Source organism: Petaurus breviceps, unplaced genomic scaffold (assembly GCF_028583685.1).
Source record: "Petaurus breviceps papuanus isolate PSGF00001 unplaced genomic scaffold, PetGlider_PUasm1.0 79, whole genome shotgun sequence".
In the NCBI taxonomy this organism is placed as follows: domain Eukaryota; kingdom Metazoa; phylum Chordata; class Mammalia; order Diprotodontia; family Petauridae; genus Petaurus; species Petaurus breviceps.
The window spans coordinates 25,886,924-25,906,752 of record NW_027186523.1 but is presented as its reverse complement, the minus strand read 5'-3'; the positions used below and the strand labels follow the sequence as shown (position 1 = coordinate 25,906,752).

General features: G+C 36.2%; 1 protein-coding gene across 3 annotated transcripts in view; it reads right to left on the bottom strand.

Moving 5' to 3' along the window:
* Nucleotides 1–19,829, bottom strand: part of LOC138175875 (hepatocyte growth factor) — a 102,519-nt gene that overhangs the window by 35,187 nt on the left and 47,503 nt on the right. The gene's annotated exons all lie outside the window — the stretch shown is intronic.

Genomic DNA, 19,829 nt, shown 5'->3' with positions numbered 1-19,829 from the left:
CCCCAATCAACTCTGCTTCTCTAGGTTTTTCTGGATGAGAGATAAACAGAGAATCATGAGAATGTTCTACATTAGAATTTCACAACTGTTCTCCAATTCTGAACCACAATTGAAAAAGCTAAATCAAATCTGGCTTCAGCAAAGGAGAACTGAAATGGATTTATGTTATTATTTGCCTCTTGTCCCTACCTGATCCTAAAAGTATAATATAAGCTTCTTGAGGGCAGGAATTGTTTCATTTTTGCTTTCACATCCTTTGCACCCATACTACCACTGTGTATGACACAGAAGGCTATTGAAATAAACACGTGTTCATTGACTAATAATTGCAGAACATTTTTATGCATCAGCATTTAGAGATTACAACTCTTTTTTGTCATTTTTATTTATTTCTATATTGGAAGACAGTTTTCAATTTGGGAGGTTTTTCTTAGAAGAGATTAGAACCTGGGCCTAACCTACCCTTCCAGTCTCGGTATCGCTATCCTGCACTCTGTGGTCCAGTCAAACTGTCCCTCTTACTGCTCTTTATATAGTACACCCCATCTCCCATCTCCATACCTGTGCACTGAGTATCCTCCACACTCAGAATGCATTCTCTCCTCCCCTCCACATTTTAGAAACTTTTGTTTCCTTTAGGAAAAAAAAATTAAGAGTGCAAGAACCATGATATACATGAAGCCTTTCTGGATTTACTCACTTTCTAATGCCCTTCCTCCCAAAACTCAGTGATTTTTATTTTGTTTATAATCTGTACACACCTTTGTATGCATGCCTCTTCTAATAGAATGTAAGCTAGTTGAGGTCATGGAGTATTCCATTTTTGTCTGTGTATCCCCAGAATTTAGTGCAGTCAATTTTTCAGACAAGTATTAGGTGCTTAATAAATGCTTGTTGGTTTAATATAACTAAAGTTTTAAATAGAACATCCATTTAAACTTTGAAACAGAAGAGATCTGATTGATAATACAAAATCATTTTTATTGTACTGTGGAATGCATCATGTAGTTTTCTGTCTGATACTAAAGTTGGTTTGCAGTTTCCACCTATATAGCCCATTACAGCAGAGTGACATTTATATATATATATATATATATATATATATATATATATATATATATATATATATATATATATATGTGTGTGTGTGTGTATACAGATTAGGTAATATAGAGAAGGCTGTAGCCTTGGTATTAACTCTGTTAATAGACAAAGAGACAGTGACCACATAATTGACAAGATAATCAAGAGCCGGTTGTACATGGAAACCAGTCCTAAAATGCAACTAATGCAAAACAAGCAAATGGAAGAACAAAAACGTTGGCATATTGTGTAAGTGACATCTATATGTTGATGCTGGTCAATCTGCTGTTACATGAATTTCATAGTATTGATCAACAATGGTTTGGAGCTAATTAGTACTATTGTCAAGAGAACTGGAGCACCTATATTGCTTCAAAGATAAGTCTACAGGCAACTGCATTTCTAATGTTTTAAATTAGTTATAAATGGATTAAAATGTAGCATGGTTTTCCAAGTTTAGGAATGAACAGTCCCACCTCTGACACTTACTACCTGTGTGATCTTGGCCAAGTTATTTAACCTCAGTAGACCTCAGTTTCCTCATTGACAGAGTGAACTAGATGACCCCTGAGTTCCTTAGATCTAGGCAGTAGATCTATGCACCTACCATCCTATAGTTTGGTTAAACAGGGAAAGCACATGGTAGAAATTTGTAAGTTGGAAACTGTAACAGCAAGCACTCTAGCACACCAGGATAGCCTGCTAGCACAGATTCTTTGATCTGCTTTTCTAGGAAAGACTGCTCAAAAAGGGGTTAACAGGGGCAGCTAGGTGACACAGTGAATAGAGCACCAGTCCTGGAGTCAGGAGGACCTGAGTTCAAATCCAGCCTCAGACATTTGACCTACTTAATAGCTGTGTGACCTTTGGCGACTCACTTAGCCCCAATTGCCTTGCCTTCCCCTCTCCAAAAGAAAAGGGGGGTGGGCGGTAACAATGCTACTTTTAATTACATTCACTAGTTCAGGGAAAAGTTCAGCACCCTGAATGTCAGAGAAAATACAAGTGGAGAAATTAGCATAAAGACTAATAGACAGGTCTCTGACTGCCTGAATCAAAGCAATATTGCTATGCACTTTACATACACCACTGGATGGAGAAAGCCTTTACATCTGAGCAGTCGCGGGGGAGAGGGTAGGGGGAGTCTGAACATGGCTACTCAGAATCTCAACCAGGAAATCAAACAATATTTCTCATAAACAAACCCCCAAAGCAAAATATGAACTCAGAGTATATATACACTTCTCAGAGCCACAAGGCATCACACCCCTCATAACTTAGTTCAACTTAGTACCAAAAGGTGAGGAAACCTTCCAACAAACAAGCCTCCCCCTAACTAAGCTCTTCCTTAGGCAAGTCCCTCCCATAGTGGGTTCCATGTGAGGCCTATTAATGGGAGAGGAAGATCTTATAATCTCATTAATAATGGGAGAGGAAGATCTTATAATCTCATTAACATTAGAAGAACACAAAAAAGATACACATTCAAGATTTGAAAATATTTCATTTCCAGTTGTGAATTATGATATAAATAAGAAGAAAGTAAATTACCACTGAAATCCATCATTTAATTTATTTTAAATTGTAATGGCAGCATTAAAAAAAAAATATTTATCCCTGAAGGTACAGACATACATACTTGCATAATTGGAAACTCAGTCTTGCCTCCAGACTCTTTCAGTGAAGGGCAAAAGTAAGAAGAAAAAAAGCCAAAAAGAGCAGGCTCACCTGGAATACTTTGAAACTTATTCACTGGTTTCATGAACCTCTCTAATTTAGGGATTCCATTAATTCACCCTATTAGTATGTATAATAGGGACATTTGCCAGGTACCTCCAATACCATGCAAAATAAAACCTTGTCAGATAATTGGGTGGTGAACATGGGCTATAAACATGGTACAAGATTCCAAATCTCAAAGGAAGTAAAGAAAGGTTCTCCCCCTGCACATACAGGGTATCTCACTCATATATTAAAGGAGACTCAAAAAGGTAAATCAGAATGCACACTTAAATTCAAAGTATTACATCCATAAATACTAATTTTGCCTTCATAAGATTTCTCGTACATGTCCCCATCTCTCCTCTGACACTGCTGCTGTTCTGGTCCAGGTCCTCATCATCACAAGCCTAACATATTACTATAGCATGCTGGTGAGGCTTTCTGCCTCTAATCTATCCCCACTCCTCCATTCAACTACCAAAATTATCTTTCTAAAACACAGATCTGACCATATCAACCCACTATTCGATAACCCAAAGTGACTCTCTATCACCTCTAGGAACAAATAAAAAATTCTCTGGTTGGTTTCATCATCTAGTTCCTTCCTGTCTTTCCAGTCTTATATCTTATTCACCTCTATGTACTCTGCAATCTAGTGACATTGGCTTCCTTGCTGTTCCTTGAACAAGAAGATCCATTTTCATAGGTTGTCCCCCCAAACCTGGAGTGCTTGTCCTTCTTGTCTCCACCACATGGCTTCTTTGACTTCCTTCAAGCCCCAACTTCTATTTTCCCTTCCCTTTTATTTTTAGTGTCTCCCCTCTGTTAACAATTTCATATTTAACTTGTATGTATGTGTGTGTGTGTGTGTGTGTGTGTGTATATATATATATATATATGCATTCTCTCCCCATTAGACTGTAGAGCAGGTACTGTCTTTTTTCTTTGCATCCCCAGTGCTTAGTAGAATATATGGCACATAGTAAGCACTTAATAAATTATTGACCAACCCAACTAATGCTGGATATTCAGAAAAACTTTATATTTTAATGATTAGTGACCAGGTCTGTAACTTCATTGGCATTTCAGAATAGGAAATTCCCTTTACCAATGTAGGTTATCATTTTTTCTGCACCATTTAGTCTTAGAATGTTGGTAGATCACTGAAAGATTAAATAACTTGCCAGATTTTATACAGCCAATATTTGGCAAAAGCAGGACCTGATCCCAGGTGCTCCTGACCTACACCCTCTTTCCCACTGCCCCTGAAAGTGGCATATTATTATTATCTAAAGGGCTATAATTAAAGAAAAATTATGAAAATTTTTCTTTTTCATAGTCATGTCTGGTAAGTAAAAATGCATTGACAGAAGAAATTGTTATTCACTAACACATGAAGCTATATGAAGGGAAATCAGAGAATTTGAATATTAATGTTGGGTGACATTTTACATATATTAATTACAGTGGTTCTCTTTTTGATGTAGAAATAGGTTAAAATAGACTTAACATGTTACTCAGATATTGAAGAACCATTCATATTAAAAAATAATAAGTTGAAGAATGTGCCCCAGAGTGAGGTGATTTATCCATTAATATTAAATATGTAACCTGAAAAATGCTGACAAGGCCAATACAAAGCACTAGGGAATGGAAACTAGATGCTAATTATGGCAGTGAGATGATTCAGGGCAGATTTAAATCCTGAAACATATATCTTTTAAATGCTTCAAGAATCTTGATGAGATAATAATTTGGGGCATTTACTTCACTTTCTTTTAACTTAATTGCTTCTTTTCAGCATGTATGTTTTTCTTAAACTTTTCACAGTGTTTGTTGAGATAGCCACTGAATCCTTCAGGGGAAAAAAATAAAAATATAAAAAAAAGCAAAACAATTTCTAAACCGCACAAGTGTAAACAAATGAAAAAAAAAATAAAACCAACCCTCATATTTCCAATTACTCAACAGTTTCTTACCAGTGGAAGGATTGGGGAAGAGAAAAGTTCACAAAAACTCTTTGGATTAAAAAAATTTAGAAGAGTACAAACATAACTGAAATATAATTATATGCATTTTCTAAGAAATAAGTATCAGTGTCTCATCTTGGCTTCATTAGAGCACAAGGTTAAATATTTAGCAGTATTTTCCAACTAACAATTGATATGCGTACTTATCTCAAAAAATTGTAATTTTCAGTCACTAGACAGATTTACTTATTCCTGTGGTTAGTTCAGTGAAACCACTCCCTGATTAGACCCACAAGCCATCAGTATTTAAGCCAGATTCTCTCCTTACATAAAACAAAACAAAAAAATCTTCTGAAATTGATTGAGTTGTATATTTGTGCTTTTTGGTCCTCAGTTCCTAGGAATGACACTCATAATTAAATACCCCAAAACGCATAGTTCTTTTGTTTATAGGGAAAGTAGTATAGCTGAGAATGTATTTATTTGAAGGGAAATAAATGACTATTAAAATGATTTTTCTAACAATGAAAGTTTTCCAAGTGGTGTGCTGGAGCCAGCTCAAGATAGCTGATTATTAAATTTTCATCATGAGCATTTACCACTCAGAAACTGGCAAATGCTATAAATCAGGTTTTGATTTGTTATTTTGTTGATTGTCTAGACTTAAGAAAATGATAGTGAAAATCTCAATATTATAGATTAAACTGTATTTCATGCCTTACATATATGTATGCTTGTGAATATGTGCATACATATTCATATATATATACATACATATGCACATAATTTGTTGTTGTTTCTAGAGAGCAAGTTGTTCAAAATTTATCACTGTACATAACATTTTCAAAAAGGTAAATGTCATTTAATCATAATGATAATGAGTAATCAGCCTACTGACCCTGGAAGGGTAACATGTTGCTGCTGCTTATATGTTGTTTGTTATTAAAATAGAATTAATTCTTCCTGAAGTATAAAAAAAAATAGACCTATTCTGCTTTCTTAACACAAGTTGCCAACTATATCCTAGAGGCTTGGTGCAAAAAGAAAACAAATGTTTCACGCCAGTCGACTTGGGAGGGGACATAAAATGTTGGGAACGCTGGTTCTTTGGAGAAGTTAATTGAATTAGTGGACTAAAAGAGCGACTCATTGTCCTTAGCTGCCAAACAAATATCCCTGAAAATCAGCTGAAGCTGATCAACTTTAGTCAAGTAAGCATGTTTTTTAAAACACTGTCTCGCCACATGCAAAGAGAGCTTTTGAAGATATGTACACTAGGCCCATACTGAAAATAATGGGCATTCTTTTGAGAGTTTCTCACAAATAGAAAATTTAGATGAGCGGGCTGTCAGTGTCAGCCACTCTTTTGAAACAAATGCAAAGACATTATTACATGATACTCACTGGCCTAAGAGCTAAAGAATGTTTTCCTCTGATGATTCAAACAAACTTTTCTGTTTGGAAATGCTTTTAGGAAAACAACATTTGCTATTGAGATCTCTCCCCAGGCTATTAAAACATGATCATGTAAGTACTTCTTGGAACATCAATTTAATTTTGCTTAGATGTGTCCTATGGCAAAGACCAAAGATTGTATTTGGAAGTCAGGTCAAAGGCTTGTGATGGAGGGAACATTAATACCAGGGGAAGAAGCATTAAATAAATCTGAATTCTTAAAACAATCACACCAGGCCCAGGGGTTTACAGAGAAAACAATGGAAGAAACCCTTCCCTCAAAACTAGACCTTCTTAACTTCCCTACTTCTGTTAATAGAACCATCACCCCTCCTAGCCACCCATGCTTACAATCTTGGCATGATATTTAATTGTTCCCCTTCCCTCATTGTTCACATCCATTCAGTTGCCAAGATCTAGTTACACAACCTCTAAAGTATCTTTCACATCTCTCCCCAAATCTTCACTCAGGCAGCAACCACCAACCTGGACTTTTATAAAGGGTTCCTACCTAGTCTCCTGCCTCTAGCTTTTCACTGCTCTGGTGTAACCTTCACATTGCTGCCATCTCCTGAAGTGCATCTGATTGTATCATTTCTCTCAATGATTTTCCGAGGCCCTCTATTGCCTGATAATTAAAACGTGAATTCTTAAGCTAGCATTGAAGACTCTACACAGTGTGGCTCCAAACAATTTTTTTCAGCCTTGTTTTAAACTATGCTTCTTCACATACTCTATGTTCTAGCCCAATTGGCCTTATTACTTGCAATTTCCCAGTGTTATCGTACCCACCCCTACCTTTGTGTCTATATTCATGTTGAATTCCCCCAAAACCTCTCTGGAGGGTCATCTCCTCCACAAAGCTTCTGATTGGAAGAGATAGCTTAAATTGTTAATATTCATTGGTGTGGGCTTCTCTTTTACACTTCTCATGCTTTTGGTTGTTTTATAGTTATCTGCATGACTTTCTCTCCTGATATACTTCATACTCCTTAAGGAAGGGAATTGTCCTTTATAACACTCTTTGCATGTTAAACACTTAGCTCAGTGCCTTGTACATTGTATTTAATATTTCTTGAATGAAACATTAGACAATTGTCCTATATCAATGGCATGGAGGTGATTGGATTTGCAAAGGCTCTACTAATAGAACACTAGCTCAAAAAAAAAAAATTCTGCCATGTTGGAAAGTCTTTAAGTATGAACCTGGCAAAAGAAATGTTTGCTTTACAAAGACCAGACTAGTTAATTAGGATGAGGCCCAATACCCGTGATCTAAACACTTGGTTATGAACCCTTTGGCCATTTTAAAGGAAACAAGGAAAAGCACAAAATGGCCCTTAGTATTCTGTGGCTACTCTGTTTCTATGACAGTGGCAGAGTGGCAGAAAAGGGTACATAAGTGCTAAGGAGCACAGTTGGGAGGTTCACTATAAATATGATTTGAGCTGTTGGCATCATTGTAAATGTAAGATCCTTTGTGACCTACATAGAGACCTACTTTTGGAGGAACTGAATTATATAAATCTTTGTGTCTTGCTACAGTTAATAAGAGCTCACATTTATATAGCATTTAAAATTTTCAAGGCATTTAACAAATATCTCACCATAACAACAACCCTGGGAGGTAGGTGTTGTTATTATCTCCATTTTACAGATTAGGTAACTGAAGGACAGGTTAAGTGACTTGTCTAAGGTTACGTAGCCAGGCAATTGTTGAGGTCCTATTTGAACTCATATTTTCCTGACTCCAGCAACAGTGCTCTATCCAAATGAAACTACAAGACTTATCGAAGTTGGATAAAGACTGCTCATTGATTTTCCTTTGAGAAGTGAATAAAGTAGCTAGGGGACTTCATTTTTTTTAATGTGTCGAAAGGCAAAAACAAATGTCATTTTTAGATGCGATGATTTCTCAATCTGAGATATTTGATCATCTCATTAGGGGATTCATGGTGAGCATTTGTAAAAAAATTTCTATGCAAACAGTTACAGGTTATGCACTAACATCTATTACAGAGGTTAAGAGGCAGACAAATTCTATGAAGAACTCAATAGTACCCTCCAAAATTAAGTCAACATATGATTTGATGCTGATGGATTTTAACACAGAAGACTGTATACTAGAAATATTCTGCCAACTATGGATCAGGACTAAGGAATGAAAAAAGCTAAAATATGTTAGTTACATAGAAAACTCACACCACTAATCATGTCTAAATGATAAATGTTAAGAAAATGTCATGCCAATATCCCTCCAGTAGTATCCTTTCATATTTTTATCCAAAAGTTGTGTGTTCCTGTTGAGCTAATTTATTTATGTGAGCACAATTCTTATGTTTGTGATTCTCAACCCGAGTCATCCTCAGGGTTGAGTGAGCTTCATAAAGTCACTCAAACCAGCTAGGCAGACTTGTAGGGATGGAAGTCAATTTCTACTTCCTTTCTGTCCAGAAAATTGCAGATTATTCCATAGGTCACTGGGCAAATGCTTGATTGTCTTAGGAAGATAGTCTAACTCTGACTTCCAGCCTTAGGACAGCAAATAAAAGCTTGATCTTTCTCAGCAGTAATTTCTGGAGAAATCTAGGACAGTGGTAAACTTTTCTCATGAGCTTTACTAGTAACCTCCTAGTAATAAAGGGTGAAATAGAGCTTCATTATAAATTTAAAATGCCTTTCACTATAAACTGACATGGGAAAGTAGTAACAGCTTCTAATGCACAAACCTCAAATTGCTTGCACGTTTGCTTTGGATATGAAGCCAAGATTCATATCTGAATTGTTCACTGGACTCTATCCAAGCTTATATGGAAAGCTCAAGAGACAAGATTGTCCTAAAACATCTTCAAAACTACTGGTTTATTACTTGGTACAGTTCTTTGATAGGATCTCTCAATATATTTTCATTCCCTTGGGAGTCAGTGTGGCCATGGGGGCACATGGCTAATATTGTATTTCTCTGAGTTAGAATACAAGTTGACAACTGGTGTGGTGCTTTTGTCCTTTGTTGAACTTATAAAATGCATAAATATAATCAATTTATTTCAAATATGAAAACTTCATTGAACTAACCTTTCCTAATCATATAGAACAAACTAATTCAAAAAATAATGTCATATTGATTCTTAGGTTTTTACATCCAATTTTGGTATTGGTTTAAAGTATTGAAGATGCTGCATAATATTTACAAATGTCACAATTTACCCTAAAAAGGAAGCATGGCCATTCTGGAAGTGGAAAAAAAAAGGTCTCAACTACCTAAACACCTGCTTTTTGAAAACTTCAGTTTTTCCCCAAAATTCTAGATTTGAAAGCAAATGGGGGTGGGCAAACCATAGAAACAAAATCTTCTTTGGCAGTGAAAAAACATTCAATGAGAACTCAGCAACATTGATTCCTTGACATTGTCCATAAAAAGCCAGCCTTCCTGGACAAAAAGGGAAGGAGCATGAGAGAAGTGATGGGAGACAGGAGAAACAAAAAGAAAGAAAAGCATGGAGAAGAAGAGGAAAGAAAACAGCCATGAAGATCAGCAGCAGCCCAGTACAGGTGGTGGCAATTAGAAGTCACAACGCCAGCAACAATCAGAAAACATGTTGAAAGGAGAGAAGAAAGCCAGAGGTAAAGAGACAAAAGATAGAACAGCTCTGCTTACAGCCTGAGGGAAGAGGAGAGGCTAAGCAAGTATTCATCTATGCTTTAGCAGTCTGAAAGGGTCAGTTCTTTGACATGCAAGAGGCACATCAGACATGAAACAGCTATTCTATTGCTTAGATAATTGTAGGGCTCACCCTGAGGGAACAAGGTTAGCGTCTGGTAATATGTTCACCATTTTTAATGATAATAACTGACATTTATATAGTGCTTTAAGGTTGGCAAAGCACTTTGGTCACCTTATCCTCATTAAACCTCACCTCAGTTCCATAATATTGATCCCTTTCACAGATGAGGAAACCGATATGCAGAGAGATCAAGTGAATTACCATTGGTCACATAGGTAATAATTATCATATAGACAGGGGTTGAATTCAGGTGCCTAGACTTAAACTATGCCCCAACAAAGTGCTGGGTTATTTATTGATTCAGTTTTGATACCATGGAAAGAGTACTGACTCTGAGTCAGAAGAAGTGGGGGGTGGAATCTTTTCTTTACCACTTTCTAGTTGTGTAACCTTGAACAAACCAAACTGCCAAACATATACACCTCTCTTTACTCATCTGTAGAAAAGGCAATAGTAATGCTTACTCTACCTACCTCATGTAATTGTTGTAAGGCAACTGTTTTGAAGAATGCTTCATAACTAGGATAGGGACATATATCAATTTTATTATTTAGAATATGAATTGTTATAAAAGAGATACACCGAGACAGCTGATCCATCAAATAACCACATGAAAACACAGTTTTAGTGTTGTTAAAAACCGTTAAATTCTATTAAAATCAAACATTAAGAATGGCTTTAAGAAAACTGTGGCCTGGTATCATATTTATAGAAATGTCATTTTCTGTTAATAAGGAATTTATAGACATTGGAATAAACTTTTTCTAAAATATCCTAGAGCAAATTCAAGTAACCCTAAATGCTGAGGTTTGGTAAGTCATTAGAGTCCATCTAGCCTAACACCTAGCTGAAAGAAGAATCTGGCCTACAGAGTCTTAGACAAGGTATCCAACTTGTGCTGGAATCTTTCTAATGAAGGGAAGCTGAAGAACTTACAAGGCAGTTTATTCCATTTTAATACTTATTTAATAGTTAAGAAGTTCTCTCTTATCTTGAATCAAAACCTGCCTCCCTGGGAGCGGGGGGGGGGACAACTTCCATCTACTGGTCCTACTTCTACCCTCTGAGAATAAGCAGAATGTGTCTAATGCTACATTCCAAGTAATAAGGCAGTCCTTCAGGCATTTCAAGCCATTGATTAGATCTTCAATGAGACTTTTTTTTTTTTCTGATGGGAATACTCACCTGTGGCTGAAGACTGAACTATGGAATAATAATAACAACAACAATAGCTAGCAACTTAAATGACTTGCCCAGGGTCACATAGCTAGTAGTAGTACTAAATATCTAAGGGAGGAGCTGACCTGAAGTTTTCCTGATTCTACACCCACTGTACCACCTGGTTGCCTTAGCTGGAGTATGTGAAACAGAGAAGAAAGGAAAGAAAGAAGACTGGATGTGGTCATATCTGACATGTGACAGATATCAAGCTCTACACACAGAGAATGAGGTTTATCCAATGAAGAAAAAAATAGCTCCTTGTTTATGGGAAAGAAGAGACACCTATGGACAATTGGTGATTCCCTCCAGGGTGGTGCTAACATAGTTATTTATCAACCTTACATAAATATAATTAGAGAGATCTTGTCTTCCTATGCTCTATATTTGGCATATGCTAGAGAGTCCCTGATGATCATAAAATCTAAAGTACATAGTGATTAATGAGAGGGAAAATTATGCTTCCAGAAGAAAATAGAAAGTTAGGATTAAATCTTGGGCAAAGAATTAAAATCTTTAGGGGGCATGGGGACTTCAAGTGGGATAGACTGATTTGTCCTCTTAGATACCACTGAAATTTGGTGTAATGTGATCCAGGACAGGAAATTGACTTTAAAAGATTAGAGCATGGTCAAATGGAACATAATATACAAAAGAAGGTGAAGTAGAACTGTATATTTAGACCATCAGTATCTCCTGTAAGAAAACTTAGTAATCATATGGGGAACATATGGTGGAGAGTTTTGAGTGAGGCTCAGTGGAGGAGAAAAAAAAGAAATCCTTGTTATATACTGATGATATATAACCTTTTCCTATGACTTTGCTTCTTGTCTTTTAATTTTTTTTTTTACTCTGGCCCTGGGTTGAAGATAAATCAGAGAGAAAGTAGCAAAATGGTTTGGGATAATCCTGGCTGCCATAAGAAGATGACTGCTATCCCCCTTTATTGGAAGTTTTTAGTAATGTTCTCAAGATGAGATGTAAGGACAGGTGTTAGGGCACATGCCTGGAATTCAAGGTATCAGGGAGTCTGAGGTTTATGTATGTCTTTAACTCAGAAGTTTTAAGCTGCATTTAGCTAAGTTGAACAGTTGTCCACAATAAGTCCAGCATGATTACAGTGAACACCTGGGAGCAGAGAGCCATCAGGTTGCTCAAGGAGAGTTGAATCAACCCACATCAGAAATGGTATAGGTCAAAACTCCAAAACTGGTCAGTACTGGGATTGGTCCTGTGAAAAGCCCTTATGTTCCAGCCTTGGTGAGATAGGGAGACCCATTCTTTAAGAGAGAGCAGGAAGTCATGCAGTAGGGTGACAGAGGATTGTCATGAGACCTATATACTGCCATAAAGGGTTAGCTGCCTTCTTCTTCCTTCTACTGTTGTTGAAAGTCAGACTTTGAAATCATTATGTGGGCAACAGGATGTTAAAGGCCACTATCCTGGGTTTTAAACTAATGGGATTTCATGAGAAAGGCCATAGCAGCCAGGAATATTATTGTTTGAGATCAAAACTTTGAAACTGGTTTACATACTGGAGAAAATGCAGAGACTAGAGCAAGGATCTTGAATTTCAAGTCTGGGAGTTATTCTGATGCCTAGTAGGTTGGTGAGCAGGAAGAGGAAACTGATCTCCCTCATTGTTCTTCTGTTTTCTCCTGTGATACTGATATGAAATCCTTGACACGCTCCCTTCTCTGGTGCCTCCATGAGCTATGGGTTCAGGGAGTCCCGTGACTCCATAAGATGCCCTGGGAAGGCAGCAAGAGGAGGTTTAGGAGACAGCTAGAGAAAGATTGTTATGTATAGGAGCACTTGACCTATTTCATTCCATATTTGGAATGTGAATTATATGATCACAGTATGCTAATTATCTAAGTCTTATGAATGTGAATGGTTGTAGAGAGGAAAGCACAGAGATGGTAGGGAATTTAGAGCTAGAAAAGTATTGTAAACTTTATTTGATGATATTTTGAATGATATTACTTTGTTTTCTATATTAATGCTGGATCTACCCACCTACCACCTCTCCTGAAGTCCCAGTGTAGGTGTGTGAAACCATAGGTGGTCAGTTGGGATACAGTAGCATTTTAGGAAGGCACATGAGTTAATGAAACTTTGATGAAACCACTGGATTGGTAGCTCAAGTGGTATATCAACTGGTAGGCAACAAAAATTGGACTCCCTTGCCAGATAATACAGTGACAACTGGCTTTCGGGAGCTTTAGGCTTCAGGAGAGTGATCAGGTTGGAAATATTTGAACCCAATGACCCAAAGATACTTGGCTGGCTATACTATATTTTGGCTATGCTATACCCAAAAATATTTGTCACAGATATAGTGATAATAATATGGCAAGGAGAGGAAATGTGGGATGGTAGATAAAGAGCCAGTTTTAGCATTGGGAAAACCTGGTTTAAGTACCATCGTTGGCACATACTAGCATTGTGACTCTGGGCAAATCACTTAATCCCAGGGCTCCAGACAGATCTCTGAAACATAAATAATATAAACATGCTCACACACACATCAATAAAGTCCACAAATATATAATATATTTCAACTACCTTGCTCTCTAGCACATACTCAACAAAAAGCAGAGGAACAGAGAGAGTTCTGATTTTGCTTAAGGATAGTTTTTATTTTTCAAAGGGTGAAGGAGGAAAATTGACCTGCTACTCTAGACTTAATCTGGACTGACAAAGACAAAATGGTTACAAAAGTGGAAATGATAGTAACCTTGGTAAGACACAACCACTCTATTTTTAAATTCATGACAGAAGAGATGAAAGCCAGATATGTACCAGAGAGTTGGGAAGAAAGGATTTCAAGGAACTAAGAGAAAATGTAGATATAGTTTTATGGCCAAATACAAAGGCAGCTCAAGAGGTAGTGGAAGCTCTCAAGAATAAAATACATAGGGTAGAGAAATTAACAGTGACCATTTGAGGGGTATTTGGTCAAAGGATACAATGTGGATGTACAGCAACTCATCAAAAATTTTATATATTTAGGATTTATATACATATACACACATGTATGTATGTGTGTATATGTGTATATATATATGATGAAAAGAAGGGCAATTAATGGAGGATGAATACAAAATCATGTGATGGTTCTATAAGAATTATGACAGTGGTGATAAGGCACAAAATGGTCATATATTGATTATAAACACTAAAGAAGAAATGGAATTTTTAACTAATTCAGAAACTAGAGGAAGATCAATGAAAAGGTTCTTGTATTTGGACTATAAAAAATAAATTTAAAGTTATTATAACACAGCTGAAACCCAAGAGAAGTGGGAAAATTGCAAGAGAGCACCTAACTATCTTTAATGAGTACAAGTCATCAGACCCAGATGAATTACATATCAATGTAAAGACAAATGGAATTCCTGTACCGCTTTCAATGATCCTTGAAAAGTCTAGGAGAATAGAAAATTTGGCATAGGTCTGTAGAGGAGTATATTTTGTCTAGATGTTCAAAGAAAAGAAGAAAGCCAATTTCAATAAACTGTAGACTGCTTAACTTTGATTTTCAAATACCTTAAAAATCATAGAATGGAATATTAAGAGTTTTCTGAACATTTAAGAAAGGAAAGCAATGGTCACTAAAAGCCAGAATGGTTTTTATCAGGAACAAGTCACGCCAGACTAATAACATTTTCCATCCTAGTGGAAACAGTCTAAGTTCAATGAGTAGAATGGGAAATAGTGTCAATATAATACATATGAATCTCAGCAAAATGTTGAGGGTTTCTCAAGCTGATCATGTAGACAAGAAATGGAGGTGTGAACCTGAGAGTTATGTGGTTGCTGGTGTTATGTGGATTTTGAACTTGTTGAATGTTTAGATGGAAAAAATATTCATTAATGTATCTGTGTCAATTTGGAGCAAGGCTTCTTGTGGAGTACCCAAGAATACTTTGATCATGTTCACATTAAGATTTTCCTCAATGGCTTGAATAAAGTAATTTTATAATTAATTTGTCTAAAGACACAGCTGACTCGTTTATCAAGTTTGCTGAAGAAACAAAGCTGCAAAAGATAACGCATTCATTGGGTGATGAAATAAGGATCCCTGCCTTCCCCACCCCCAAATTCAATAAGTTAAAATGATAGACCAAATTGAATAAGATGAAAGTTGACAGGGATAAATAGAAAACCTTACACTCAGACTGAAAGAATAAACTACACACAAATAGGTTAGAGGAGAGGTGACCAAACATGGGTTTCTAGATAAACTTCTGGGTTTTATTGAATAGCAATCTAGGTATGAATGTAAGTGAGAATGAAATGTCAGCCAAAGAAGCTTCATGGTGTATTAATAGCAACAGCAATAACAACAGTAGACAGAATTTATGTAAATGTTCTTAGGTTTACAAAATGTGTTCTATATGTGATCTCATTTGATCCTTACAACAACGTTGTAAGGTAGATATTATTGATATAGTAAATTGATATATAAATAATATTATTATTGTTTTCCACATTTTATAAATGAAGAATCTGAGATTGACAGAGGTTAGGTAATTTGCCCAGGATCACACAGCTAGTAAGTATCTGAGGCAAGATTTGGACTCTACTGTTCCTGAGTCCAAATCAAGTACTCTATTTAGTGAACCACCTCACTGCCACATCAAGAGAAACATAGCATCCAGAAGAAGGAAGTATGCCCCATTTCAGGGATTCTTAACCTTTTTTGTGTCATGAACCCCTTTGTCAGTTTAGTGAATCTGATAGAGGCCTTCTCAGAAAAGAAATGTTTTAAGTGCACTAAATAAAATACATTGCTTTATGAAAGATACTCATTACATTAAAATACAATTATCAAAATTTTAAAAATAACAAGCTCATTAAGCCTAGGTTAAGAACTCCTGCCTAAAAAGTTAAAGACCATCTTTAAATAATGTATACCTTATTTTAAAAAATTGTAATGAACTTTAGAATATTTCCTCTAAACAATAAAAATATGAACATGAGGCAACCATTAGATCTCTAGAAAACTTAGCTTTCCAAAATAATAAATTCCTTGAAGAATATGAATATAGATATCTAAGTTTTTATGTTGTGTTTATGATATTTTTCCTAAGAAAGTTCTACTCTGATGCCCATTTGTGACATAAAGTTAAATCTAGGTTCAAAAAGATGCATGCAAGGACCAAGAAGGCCACAGGTTCCCCATCCCTGGATTAAACCTATATTCTTACTCCCAGATAAGTAAATTCCCTCAACTAAAATAGATCAGCACTTTCTCTGCAATTTACAGACTGACAGAACTGTCTAGAGTACTTAGAATTTTAGTGACTATTCCAGAGTTGAACCCATATTTTCCTAGGGCCAAGACCAGTTCTCTGTACACTACACCACACAACCTCTTATGTTCATCTAATGCTCTAATATTAAAAGATGACTTCAGCAAGCATATTAAATAATAAATAATGTGATAAAAATATCATTTATCAAGCTTTACAGATGAAGAAAATTGGCAATTTGGTCCCTTACCCAGGTTCACAAAGGTATTGCGTATCAGAGCTTGGTTTTAAGCTCAGGTCTTCAGCTCTAAAGCATACTTTGCACTACCACATGTATTTTACTGGTAATCAGTTTTTGTCTTTACAAATTAGACTCTAAACCAGGGGTTCTTAAACCTATTACAAACCAGAATATTTTTTTTTTATTTATAAACTGAGAAAATGCTAAACTTTGGTTTAAGGTCTGTAGACACCAGGTTAAGAACCCTATACTAGACAAAGGCTCTAGAAAAGATACTTCCATTACTGACGCAATCAACATGTAAAATTTTTCAGACTAGCATACCATACACTAGAACAGAAAGTTCCTGCTATATGTTGTCCAGCCTGTATCTGAAGACCCCTAGGGAAGAGGAACTTACCAAACCCTGATGCAGCTCAATCTTTAAGTAGTTTGAATTACTAGGAAATTTGATCTAAATCATGCCTAGATATGACTCTGAAACTTTCATCCACTGCTCTGAGTTCAGCATTCTGATGCTAAGGAGAACTAGTCTACCCCTGTTCAACAGGAAAGTCCCTGAAGTACATGGAGAGACCTTTCCTATTTCTCCTACATCTGTTTATCGCTAATAAAATATGCCAAGTTCTTTAATCTGATCCTCAGATGACATGATCTCAAGGCTCTTCACCACATCCTTATTTCTCTCATCTGGATGCTTTCCAACTCATCAGTGTCTGTCCTAAAATGGAGTTGCCAGAACTGAATTCCATATACAAAATGTAGTATGACCAGGACAGAGCACCAGGAAACTATCAAGTCCCTAATTCTGGACCCCTTGCCTCCATTAATGGAGCCTAATATCACATTAATTTTTTTACTAACATATCATACTACTAGATCATTTCAAACTCATATTCTACTGGACACTTGCTTCTTTTTATTTTCCTCTAGCATCTAGCCATGATTCCCTCATCTGTATTTGTTAAGCTATTTTTTAAGGCCGGGTGACAGATTTTATATTCATCCCTACTAAATTCTATTATGTTTTACACCATCAAGTTCCTTTTAGATCTGGACTCTACTGTTCTTCCTAGGTTTTCATCATCTGAGAAACTGATAAATAATTTCTGCCTTCATTTCAAGTCATTAGTAAAATGATTAAATAGCACAGGGCCATGTGAGTGGCCTTTCACTGCAGCCTTCCTACCAAGGTGACATCAAAACACTGATGGTTATTTTTTAGGTCTAACCATTCAAACAGTGTTGAAATCATGCAACTAAAATATCATCTACCCCACATCTCTCCTTGCTACAAGAATAACATGATTTGGTAAAGTGATTTACTAACATCTCAGTAAAGAATATCAACATTCCCTTGATCAACCAATTTAATAAACACATTAAAGGGAATAAAAAAAACAATTAGGTTGATGTAGTATAGTAGAAAGGGCACAAGTTTTAGAATCATAGAGCCTGAGTTACAATCCTGCCTTTTTCTTTAATTTTTGTGTGATAAATATCTTAAGCTTCCTGTGACTCAGTTTATTCATCTCTAAAATGAAGGGGTTGGATTCTTCTTCTAACCCCTTTCTACCTCTAAATCTATCAATCAAAAAGCTTAAAAAAAACTTAGTACTTATCACATACTTTATTAAGTCCTGTGCTAAGCACTGGGAATACAAATAAAAATCCAAAATAGCCCTTGCCCTCAAGGAGTTTACATTCTAATGAAGGAAATAACACATATAAATCATTGCATAAAATATGTTTACAGGATGTACCGTGTTTCCCCAATAATAAGACACTGTCTTATTTTTTTTTGACAGAAAAACATCAGAGGGCTTATTTTCAGGGGAGGGCTTATTTTAATGAACATTGACAGCAATTTTAATAAACAGGTAAATGTGAACAAAAAAATGTACCTTTATTCAATAAGCAAATCACTGGGGAAGAACAGGATGACGCGCTCACTGCTGCAGCTCTGATTGGATGCAGCTCGGAGCGCGGCATGCGTTTCATGGGGGGGGGGTGGGCGGTGCATACAGAGGGTACCGTAATGTAGCATGTAGTGAAGGGGATCACCTTCACTACAGTAGCAATCTCAATAGGGCTTATTTTCGGGGGAGGGCTTATTTTAGAGGAATCTTACACAGTAAGGGGAGGGCTTATTTTCGGGATAGGTCTTATTATCGGGGAAACATGGTAAGCAAGGTAACCTTTGAGGAAAAGGCAGAAAAGGCTGTGGAAATAAGGGAAAGACTTCTTGGAAGAGGTGCCCTTTTTATGTTCCTAAGAACTATTCTTAATGCAGCCATGCTTGTTCTCTATGAATATCACTTGTTTTTGTGGTTATTTACTCATAATCCACTCAAATATCACATTCTAGAATGTGACCAAGAAATGAACTCAAGACCTCTGATTTACAACTCACAATCTCTTACTCATTTGCCCTTTTTAAAAATCTTTTCTATAATTTCAGTACTTCTAGAATTAACCTAAATCTTTAAAAAGTCACTAGTAAAGAAACATTAGTTATACTGACCAGTTCTTTAAGTACCCTGGTGAGGTGCACCTTTCCAGAGGCATAGTCTCTTTATGGGTCTCATCATACTAAAGTTCCAATGAAAACCGATTTCAAATTTGTTTCCTTGACTTAGCATCTCTAACATTACCTTACTTGTTTCTTACGCGTGTTTGTTTGTTTTTTAAATAGAAAACTTAAGCCATGGATTTTTTTGTGTGTGTCTCTCCTTTCCTAGATATTTTCACCCATGAGTTTCTGGCTTTTTCTATTGTTTTCTACTTAACTTCCTGCCTCATAGCTACTACCTGTGGTACCTAACTTAGTATAAAAACACACTTTTCTCCTATATAGTCAATCAACAAGTATTTATTAAGCACCTATTATGAGCCAGGCATTGTGCTAAGTGCTAGAGGCACAAAGAAAGGTAAAAGACCCTGCTCTTAAAAAAACAAAAACAGAAAACCTCTGCTTTCAATGAATTATTTCCTTTTATTTACCTTTTAAAGACCTTTTTCTTAGATTTGCAAGATTCCAAACAAATATATTTTTATCATCTGTTAGGCACACTCTATTTCTGACCAAAAGTCT